Source organism: Brassica napus, chromosome A5 (assembly GCF_020379485.1).
Source record: "Brassica napus cultivar Da-Ae chromosome A5, Da-Ae, whole genome shotgun sequence".
Taxonomy (NCBI): domain Eukaryota; kingdom Viridiplantae; phylum Streptophyta; class Magnoliopsida; order Brassicales; family Brassicaceae; genus Brassica; species Brassica napus.
Window position 1 is genome coordinate 20,450,422 of NC_063438.1, and position 11,910 is coordinate 20,462,331.

Consider the following 11,910-nt stretch of genomic DNA (forward strand, 5'->3'; position numbering starts at 1 on the left):
TTCATTAAAACACATTTTCGGCTAAACCAGTAAAACTACACTTTTCGACCAAAACCCAAAAAAGCATATTCCTGCCAAAACCGGAAACAACACAATTTCTCGCCAAAACAAAAAAAGGCATTTTTTCGCTAAAACTGAAAAACACAATTTTCTTGCCAAAACCGGAAAACAGAATGTTCCTGCCAAAACTGAAAAACCGAATTTTCCCACCAAAACTGAAAAACAGAATTTTCCCACCAAAACCAGAAAACGGAATTTTCCCACCAAAATCGGAAAAACGCATTTTCCCGCCAAAATTGAAAAACACATTTTCCCGCCAAAACCGGAAAAACGTATTTCCCGCTAAAACCGGAAAAATACATTTTTGTATTTTCCCGCCAAAACCGGAAAATGAGTTTTTCCGCCAAAACCGGAAAATGGGTTTTCCCGCCAAAACCGGAAAATGGGTTTTCCCGCCAAAACCGGAAAAATGTATTTTTCCGCCAAAACCGGAAAATGGGTTTTCCCGCCAAAACCGGAAAACGCATTTTTCCGCCAAAACCGGAAAAGTGCATTTTCCCGCCAAAAACGGAAAAATGCATTTTCCCGCCAAAACCGGAAAATGTATTTTCCCGCCAAAACCGTAAAAATAACTTTCCGCCAAAACCGGAAAAATGTATTTTCCCACCAATACTGCAAAAATAATTTTCCCGCCAAAATCATGAAAAAAAAATTTTCCCGTCAAAAACACTTTTCGCGCCAAAACTTCAAAACACACTTTTTTCCGTCCAAACCGCAAAAACGTATTTTTCCGCCAAACCCATAAAACATATTGTTCCGCCAAAACCATAAAAATGCACTTTTTCTCGAAAAACACATATTTTCTCAAAAACCACAAAAATATTTTCGGCCAAAACCGTAAAAATGCTATTTTTCCGCCGAAACGTAAGAAATTATATTTTAGTCATTTTATTAACAAGTCCACGTGGATGCAGATGGAAGTTAAGAAATGAAAAGTAAACGAACATAGTTGCATTCAGATGATTCATCTGGATGCATGAACGAAATGAAGAAACGAACAACACCCAAATGGAGCATCTGGATGAGATATCTAGATGGACTATCTGGATGCATCTTCCAGATGTACAAACGAACAGGGCCTTATTAAACCTTACACCGCACGCAAGAATTCTCTCCAACGATGGTCACAAGAGTTTTGTTGATTTTTAAACTTGTGATTAACCACACCAAGAAAAATGTTTGGAAACTAGATTAATACCAAAGCCGTCCGAAGATTTAAAAGACAACAGACTGATTCATACTACTGCAGTAGCAAACTAGCAATAAAACGACCAAACTGAAAACATGATAACACCAAACCAAAAGAGAAAACAACACATTCATACGTCCACCTTTCGAGTTACGTTCAGTACCAAAGTGCAAAGCATAGAGCTAACTAAGAGGTGAGATTACCTTCAACCACATTCAAACGGAGAGCTGGTCCTCTCTCATCCCACACAGGCTCCCCAAACACCGCCCCAGTTCGGTCGTGGAACGTGCATTTCTTTGGTTCCATTCTTGCTGAATAGCCTCTTGCGGTCAACTCATCAAGACTCAGCACGTTTTCCTTCAACCCAGGAACGAAAAGCACGTTCTTCATCGTCTTCTTCTTCCCATCCTTCATCACAATCTTCACATCTCCTCGTCCTTCCACCTTGAGAACTTTTCCGTCTGATAATCCAACATACGCTTTATGTGTTCTGTCCAAACCAGAGAAGTACTTGTCGTTTGGAGTCATATGATTCGTGGTACCGCAGGGGTGCACCATCCACACATCCTCATCACAAGTGCCTTCACCTAACGCTTCCTCTGCGTGCATCAAGTACTCAACTTCAACTTCCTCCACTTGCTGCTCCTGATTCTTTCTCTTGCAGTCTCTCGCAAAGTGCCCTTGTTCTCCACACTGAAAGCACTTACCACGCCTCGAACTCCCGTTTCTAGGGTTGTAATAACAATCCTCCTCGTTGTGATTCCTCTTCTTGCACATACCACACCACTTGCCACGCGTCGAGTCAAGACTCATACCCTTCATCATCAGAAGGCAAACCTCCTCGGATACAGAATCATAAAAATCGAAAAAATCAGGAAGACTTTCAAGAGACATGTTCTCCATAATCTCCGCGTTCTCTTCCAAACACGGAGCCACAATCGTATACGGCATCTTGAGCGAACTCAGCACCTTCTTGTTAACCTCGTACTTCGATTTCACTCTGTTCAAACGACGCATCTCTTCGAGGATCACCGTGACTCTACCTACGTAGGATTCAATCGTCTCTCCTTCCTTCATGCTGAGTTCTTGGAATTGCTTCTCTAACCGAACTAGCTCCACCGCTTTGTTACCGTTTTTGAGCAAATCCCAAGCGTCTTTTGCCGAAGAGGCAGAGAGAGTCTTCCTGAAGGCAGAGTTCGGAAGAGATGATTGAATTACCTGAAGCGCTTTGGTGTCTTTCACCACGAGATCTCTCCATTTCGAGAGTTCTTCAGGTTGAATCGTCGCTGATAGCTTTGGATTTTTTGATGGATCTGGCGGGACTCCGTTTTCGACGACCTCCCAAAGTCCTTTCTGCATCAGTGTGGTTTTGGTGGATGGAGCCCAGGTTTCGAAGTTCAGTTCGCCGGAGATCTTCTTCGTCGATGCCGCCATAGCCGTAACAACAGTTAGGGTTTTTAAAACTTGTTTCTTTTTTTTCTCTTGGAGAGAGTGAATAGACACAAACTATTAGCGTGATGACTTTGTATTTTATATTGAGTGGGCATTTACATCGTAACCGTAGACCCTAACTTTCATTTTGAAATCTAATGAAACGTTTCAAATTTCGAAAACGGTTTTCGTTCAGTTTTAAGTTTTAACGTAGTTGGAGAACTTGAGTGTGTTTGGTCAAGCGTTCCGGTTTGGTTCGGTTCGAGGAGAACTAAATACAGCTCGTGAACCTGGCTAATATGGAGTTTTTGTATCGGTTTGGATGTAACTCGTAAAGTTATTTTTTATTTTTATTTTTTTGTCAACACTAGTTCGAGTTATTCATGTGGCAATCCAATGAAACTAAGCCTGGTTTGGTTATCGGATTGATCCTGTTATGTGATTTAACCGAAAATTTCACGCGAGCTACTATGGTCAACAAGATTTTTTGATGGTTTTGACTTGTGATTTACAACTAACCACGCCATGAATATGCGATGCATTTGAATTATTGATTAAGCAGTCGTTGAGTTTTGATCCAACACATCTACAAACTTGGTTTACTCCAAAAGATCTAATATTTTTATATAACTAATGATGTCTAGGAAACAGTCACAAGACTCACCAACATACACGGGAGTGATCCAAAATGTTTTCTTAAAAATAGATTGTGCCGCTAAATTATGAGACCGGACTAACCCATTACCGCAGCACTCATGTATGCATAGCCTTCTTAGTACAAACAAGCTATAAAAACTAAATAAACCAAACCAAACCACACCCACCCTAGTACTAAGAGTCTTGTGTCAAACCCATTCATACTGGAGATGAACTACAAGTTGACATTACTTCTAATTACCTGGAAACGCATAGAGAACTCTCTAATCCCACCTTATTTCGCCAAAAAAATTCCCAGTTCAATCCTTCAAAATGCAGTTGTATGTTCCCATTTCAGCAACATGGCCGCTCCAGTACTCGAGCTGACCAACTCTTAAAAGAGGAATTCAAGAAGACTACTAATAAGCCATTAGCGAAGTCCTGATCAATTAGTTTATTTAAATTAAAAACTAACAAAGCTAAAACTAAGTAAGAGTGGTTAAGAGTTGTTAGTGCAAGGTAAGTTGTTGAACTTTGCTTGTAAAACCAGACTGGTCTAGTATCTAGAGGTATTGTGGTCTAGGGATAGTTGTTAAAATCTAGAGGTCTAAATGTCACTGTGTAGTAAGCAACAAATCTACTATAAGAGAGTGCAAGATATGAGTCTCTCTAAATCTACTTATCAAACCGAGATTCAAAGGGTAGGAAGAGTTCAACACTTTTGACAACTAAGAAAGTCGACAATATAAAGACATAGGTCAAAAGATTATTGATTATAAAACACACCAAGAGTAAAAGTTGAATGACTTAGAATTGACAGAAGGATGGCTCAATATTAAAAGAAAATTCAACCCTAAAAGGTGAATTTGTCCACCTTACTTCATATAATCAAGTCTACTATCAAACTTGAAGATAACCTTAGCAGAGAGATTACATTCAAACAACCTCGAACCGCAAGAAAAAACCTATATTTTCAGCCCACTTGGCTTCACCAAACACTAGTCCAGTCACTCGATCTCTTATAGTGACTAACTCTGTTCCCATCTTAACATCATAGCCGTTCCTACTCAACTGACCAACACTTAACGCGTTTGCCACAATACCTGGAACGTAAAGCACATCCTTGATCGTCTTCACCTTCCCTTCCTTTGTAACAACCCTTACATCTCCTGTTCCTTGTGCCATGACACTACTTCCGTTGATGAATGTAACCCTAGCTTTCCGCGTTCTGTCTAGTGCGGTGAAATACTTCTCGTGCGGTGTCATATGGTTCGTCGTGGTGGTGTATACCATCCACATATTCGCATCATATGTCACATCAGTACGATATAATGCATAGGAAACATGCTCTGGCACTTGTTCTAGCATCTCCCAGAGTTCCTTGGCCGAAGTAGCCGAGAGAGTCTTCCTGAAAAGTGAATCCGGGAGAGAAGACTGTAATATCTGAAGGGCCTTCATGTCTTGTCTCACAAGTTCTCTCCATCTGCAAAGCTCTTCGACTTCAAGAGTCGCTGCTAGGTCTGGGTTCTTCGATGGATCGGTTGGTATTCCGGTCTCGACGACATCCCAAAGTCCCTGTTCCGTTAGTTTGGTTGTCATCATCGCCGACCAGATTTCAAAGTTTAAGTCATCGGAAACAAGTTCGCGTAGAGTTGGTGTTGTCGCCGCAGCCATAGTCGCTTTCTCTCGGTATGTGTACTGGCTTTAAGAGATCTTTGTATTTATATATTGGGAGATCGAGAAGAATTTGGAAAGACAAATAAAAATAGGAAAAGTACTATTGCATAATAAAGTTTGACTAGTTGATGTCCCGCACCTTGTGCGGATTAATATATTTAAAATTTTTTAATTCTAACTTTTATCTTTATAAAATATAAATAATTCAATTAGATAAAAAATTAAATTATTATAAAATATAAAATTTTAATATTCATATTGGTAATCAATGTATTAAATTATTCTCTTTTGTTTCATATTTTTATTTATAAGATGTAGATTTTAAATCAAAATCTTTCTATAGTAATAATTAAATTACGAAATTTGTATTGAAATTAACATATATTGTATTTTAACTGAAAATAAATCATGTGGTACTGAAAGGATGATAAAAATCACAAATATAAAAGATTAACAAAATAAAAATAGCTTAGAAGTGTTCAATCCGGTAAAACCAAACTATTTAAAACCAAACCAAACCGAAATAGAGAAAATAATTTGGATTTAGTTCTACCGAATAAACCAAATGGATGTTATTTTAAGAAAGTGCAGTATATGAATATGGTTCAATATATTAAGCAATCAAACTGAATAAACCAATGAAACCGATTAATTCAGATATATTAGTATACTTATATATAATTTTTTTTAATAATCTGTATTTGATCAATAATTCCAATAAAAATCAGAGAAACTGACTATAATATTAGTCATTAAAATTATAAAATTAATATAAGATAAAAGTAATGATGATATTATCGCTAGATAATATCTATTCATAATAATTATATATTAAATATACATTTAAAAATAATAATTGTATATATATCATTTGAATAGTTAAATATTTATTAATTATATTAAATATCATGATAAATATATAAATATCAAAATAAAAATTTAAATAATAATATTAATTAAATTAATGACGTATCCTAAGATTATGGAAAAGATACAAGTAAATAAATTAACTAAAATCTTGGAGAATATGACAAATTAGCAAAATATCCTAAAATTATGGAAAAAATGACAAATAAGCAAATTAACTAAAATCATGGAGAAGATGACAAATCAGCAAATTCACTTCTCAAATAATAGTATAGATTTGGCACTTGTGTATAGATATTTTTTCATTTTTATATCGATCAAAATTTATTTTATAAAAAAAAATATCATACTTGTTGTGTAATGTTCATCTTTTATTGTCACTTATAATAGTTTGTTCATGTCTAATGTCTTATTCGAAATTATACAGTTATACAATTTCAATGGGATTATTTCATATAGATCAAAATTTATTTTATATAAAAGAAAATGATATTTCAATAAACAAATACGGTTTAGTCTGGTTTGGTTTAAATGGGTTGATCGGATTAAGTGATTGAACCCTTCCCTATATTACACGCCAGCTTTTCTCCAACGATGATAAACAAGAGTTTTGCTGATTGTTTGAACTTGTGATTAGAACTAAGTAACTAACACCAAAAAGTGTTTGGAAACTAGGTAAAAAGCAAGCCGTCAGGGGTTTAAAAGACAACACAGACTGATTCATAGTGCAGTAGCAATAAAACGACCAAACTGAAAACATGATAACACAAACCAGAAGAAGAAGAAAAAAACAGCACCTACGTCCACCTTACGAGTTACGTCTACTGCCGAAGTGAAAAGATCTGATAATTAAGAGGTGAGGCTACCTTCAATCACCTGAAAACGCAGAGCAGGTCCCCTCTTGTCCCTCACAGTCTCTCCAAACACTGCTCCAGTCCGGTCTAGAAAAGTGCACTTGCCTGGTGGCGTGAATGCTGAATAGCCTCTTTCTATCATCTGATTAAGACTCAACACGTTTCTGTTCAACCCAGGAACGAAAAGCACATTCTTAATCATCTTCTTTTTCCCATCCTTCATCATAATCTTCACATCTCCTCTTCCTTCCACCCTGAGAAACTTTCCATCTGCCAATCCAATCTTAGCTTTATGTGTTCTGTCCAAAGCGGTAAAGTACTTCTCATACGGAGTCATATGATTCGTTGTACCATCGGGGTATATCATCCATACATCCTCATCATAAGTGCCATTGCCTAAAGCTTCCTCTGCTAACATTAAGTACTCAACTTCAACTTCTTCCAGAGATTCCTTAACCACTTGCTCCTGATTCTTTCTCTTGCAGTCTCTCGCAAAGTGCCCTCGTTCTCCACACTGAAAGCACTTACCACGCCTCGAACTCCCCTTTCTAGGGTTGTAATAACAATCTTCCTCGTTGTGATTCCTCTTCTTGCACAGACCACACCACTTACCAGGCCTCGAGTCAAGACTCATACCCTTCATCATCAGAACGCAAGCTTCCTCCGCCACATCATCACATATATCGAAAAACTCAGGAAGACTTTCAAGAGGCATGTTCTCCATAACCTCCGCGTTCTCTTCCAAACACGGAGCCACAATCGTATACGGCATCTTGAGCGAACTCAGAACCTTCTTGTTAACCTCGTACTTGGATTTCACCCTGTTCAAACGACGCATCTCTTCGAGGATCACCGTGACTCTACCTACGTAGGATTCAACCGTCTCTCCTTCCTTCATGCTGAGTTCTTCGAACCGCTTCTCTAACCTAACCAGTTCCACCGCTTTGTTTCCGTTTTTGAGCAGATCCCAAGCGTCCTTGGCGCAAGAAGCGGAGAGAGTCTTCCTGAAGGCAGAGTTCGGAAGAGATGATTGCAGTACCTGAAGCGCTTTGGTGTCTTTCACCACGAGATCTCTCCATTTGGAGAGTTCTTCGGGTTGAATCGTCGCTGATAGCTTTGGATTTTTTGATGGATCTGGCGGGACTCCGTTTTCGACGACATCCCAGAGTCCTTTCTGGATCAGTTTGGTTCTCGTGGCTGGAGCCCAGGTTTCAAAGTTCAGTTCGTCGGAGATCTTCTTCTTCGATGACGCCATAGCCGTAACAGTTAGGGTTCTTTTAAAACTTTTTTATTAGCGGATGACTTTCTATTTTATATTGAGTGGCATTTACATCGTAACTGTAAGCCCTAACTTGCATTTTGAAATCCAATGCAACGTTTCAAATTTCGAAACGGTTTTGGTTCAGTTTTAATGCAGTTGGAGAACTTAAGTGTGTTTGGTTAAGCGTCCCGGTTTGGTTCGAGCAGATGTATTGTAAATTAATTAATCCGATTAAAATTAAATACAACTCAGGTATCGGTGCGAGCTTTTCTCTTCCTTCTGATGGTCAACAAGATTCATCGATGGTTTTGACTTGATTGTCTTCATCCTTTCCTAGGTCATGAATCTGACATCTCCCATTCCTCGAGGCATGTAATTGTTTAACTTTGCTTGTAAAACTATTCTAGTATCTAGAGGTATGGAATGGACTAGTGGTATTTGTTAAACTCTACTGGTTAAAAGGTGTGTGTGTAGTAAGTAGCAAATTTACTACAAGAGTGTATGTGTAAGAGAGTGTTAGATATGAGAGTATGAATGCAAATGTGAAGTTTCTCTCATCTCTATAAATCATCAAACCGAGAATCAAAAATAAAAAGATGACTAATAATGCAAACCTGATTCAAATGAAATGTTCAACACTTTTGACAACTACCATAGTTGACAATATCTCATAAGATAATTACCAACATTGCTGATTACAAAGCACACAAATGACTAAAAAGTTACTCCCAAAGTAAAAAAATAGTACTAACCGAAAATATGGCTCAATATTATTCATGTTCTTTTGGTAAACTCTGCGTCTAGCGTCCGGCGTCTCTAAAAACTCTGTATTTCCATTGATTTTAAAGCAAGAATGCATAGAAACCAGTCAGCCGGTGTTAATTATAAGAGACGCAGCGTTTGATTTCCGATGATAATTGATCGCTAAAAATTCCAGCGGCAGTTACGACTCACAGCGGCAATGTTTTTACTGTTACGACGAGAGTTTTTATGTCGACATCATTTTCTGCGTCAGTTTTACACAAAGCAGTTGATGTGATTATTTTGAGTCGTGACGCTAGACGCAGCGCGTTTATCAAAAGAACGGGGCTATTAAAAAAAAAATCGAACTTTCAACCATAACTCATTATTTTTTCTACCTTATTTAACAATATCAAATCTATCAAACTTAAAAATAACCTAAGCAGTGATATTGACTGGCATTTACATCGTAACCGTAAACCATAACTTGCATTTTGAAATCCAATAAAACGTTTCAAATTAAGGGTTTTGGTTCAGTTTTAAGGCAATTGGAGAAACCAAGGTGTTATTGGTTTATATAGTTTTATTGATTTAAAAATCCATATAGTATTTATAAATCCAAGTAAAATATACAAATTTTCAAATTTTCTCGGATTAATATTTACAAATCTGGAGGTTTTCCTTCGGATTTGGGTATTGTATTTTTCACAAAGAAATCCATGCAAATCCATTCAAATACATTATAAAATCAAATATATTAGTAAATCCGTATGATTGAATAACACTTGATTTGAATTAGAATTTATGAATCATTAAACGAGTAACACTTGATTTGAATTAAAATTTATGAATCATTAAACGAATAACACATGATTTCAATACATATTTTAAAATCATATAACCAATAACACTAGATTTAGTTTGGATTTTTAAATCCATTAAAATACACCAACCAATAACCCCCACCAAGTGTGTTTGGTCAAACATTCGGTTCGGTTCGAGGAGATAAATGCCTTGTAGATTAATAAATCCGATTAAACTTAAATACACTGTTGAACTCGGCTAATAATAAATATGAGGTTTTTTTTAATTGGTTATGGTTCGTATGTAACTAGGAGTCTAGGACTAGCTATTCTTGTGAAAATCCAATGTAGTTAAGCCTGGTTCAACGAACAAATTAATCCGGTTGATTTAACCCAACGCCACACGCTAGTTTCCCTCTCTACTGATGGTCAACAAGAATTTAGCTGGTTTTGACTTGTGATTTAGGACTAAGACGCCAAGGTTCCAAAAATATTCGATGCATTTGAATGATTGATTAACAGTCGCATTTGAATGATGCATAAAGTGGTTGAGATTTGATCCAACACATCTACAAACTTGGTTTACTCCAAAGACCTAATGATATTTGGAATTTGTCACAAGGGTCACAACATACACTAGAGTGATCCAAAATGTTTTCTTTAAAACTAGATTAATGTCGATAAACTATGAGACCGGACTAACCCATTAGCGCAACACTCATGTATGCATTAGCCTTCTAATCACCTGCAAACTCATAGATAAATCTCTCTTTACAAATTAACTTCTAAGTTAAGATGTTGAACTTTGCTAGTAAAACTAGAATAGTCTAGTATCTAGAGGTGTTGGGGCCTAGTGATGGTTGTTAAACTCTAGAGGTCTTAATTAATGTCAGTGTGTAGTAAGTAACAAATCTACTATAAGAGTGCTTGTGCAAGAGAGTGTGAGATATGAGAGTATATATGGTTTCAACAATGAAGTTTCTCTCATCTCTCATCATTCCATCAAACCGAGAATCAAAAACAAAGAGGAGAATGATAATGGAAACCTGATTCAAATAAAAGTTGAACACTTTTGACTACTAAGAAGTTGACATTATCTCATAAGATACTTACCAAGATTACTGATTACAAAACACACCAATGACTAAAAAGTTAATCTCAAAGACTTAACCGAAAAGATAGCTCATAGATAATTACTAAGATTACTGATTATAAAACACACAAAGACTAAAAGTCGAGCCCAAAGACTTAGAATTAATTAACAGAAGAGATGTTTCAATATCAAAGAAATTTTTTAAACTTTCAACCCTAAATTGCCAAGTTGAGATTACATTCACACAACCTTGAACCTCATGAAAAAGCCTCTCTTTTCATCCCACCAAGCTTCACCAAACAATGTTCCAGTCGCCCGATCCCTAATAGTAATCAGCTTCGGTCCCATCTATAACAACATATCCACACTTATTCATCTGACCAACACTCAAAACGCTTGCCACAATCCCCGGAACGTAAAGCACATCCTTGATCGTCTTCATCTTCCCTTCCCTTGTCACGATCCTCACATCTCCTATCCCTTGTGCCTCCACAGTACTCCCATTGATGAACGTTACCTTGTCTCTCTTTGTCTTATCCAGAGTGGTGAAATACTTCTCGTGTGGAGTCATATGGTTCCTGGTGTTGGCCTCCGATCCTCCTTCCTTCCGTTGAGCGGTTGACGTCATCCTAATATCTCCCATGGCGTTTGATTGTCTCCGAAAGCTCTGATACCAATTCTAGAACCAAGGTAGCTCGATATCAAATCTTATGAACACAAGAATATGTGAAACTCAAATAAGAAACTCTTCTTATTAATCTCTCTCAATGCTTTAGAAAATCACTCAATACTAAAGCTCTCACAAACTCATAAAATTCACAAGTTATGCAACACACTTGCATCTCCTTGTATATAACTTATAATTTTCTAAACTCATTAGGTAACACAAATAGATATTTTCCTAATCCTTAAAGATATCCATCATACATTAGAATTAGGTAGCTTGCATCTCAAATTACTTCAAGCTTACTTCAACAGCTCTGACCTACTTTTGTCTTTTCAACATTCTACATATGGCATCGACTGGTAATGATTTAAGCACACCAAGATGCTTACGAAGTCTGTTAAAGTCCGAAGACTATCATCATCACATGAATCTGACAGAGAAGTGAACAATTTAGTTATAGCTTCACAATCAGACGACGATCCAACCTCCAGTACCTTCAAAAGTTTATCAAAGGTCTCCACTGGCAATGATTCAAACATATCAAGAATCAAAAGAAGACGGCTAAAAGACAGATTCTGCATGGCCATGAGTTGGTCCCCCACCGGAACTGCACCATCATATGAATCTGACA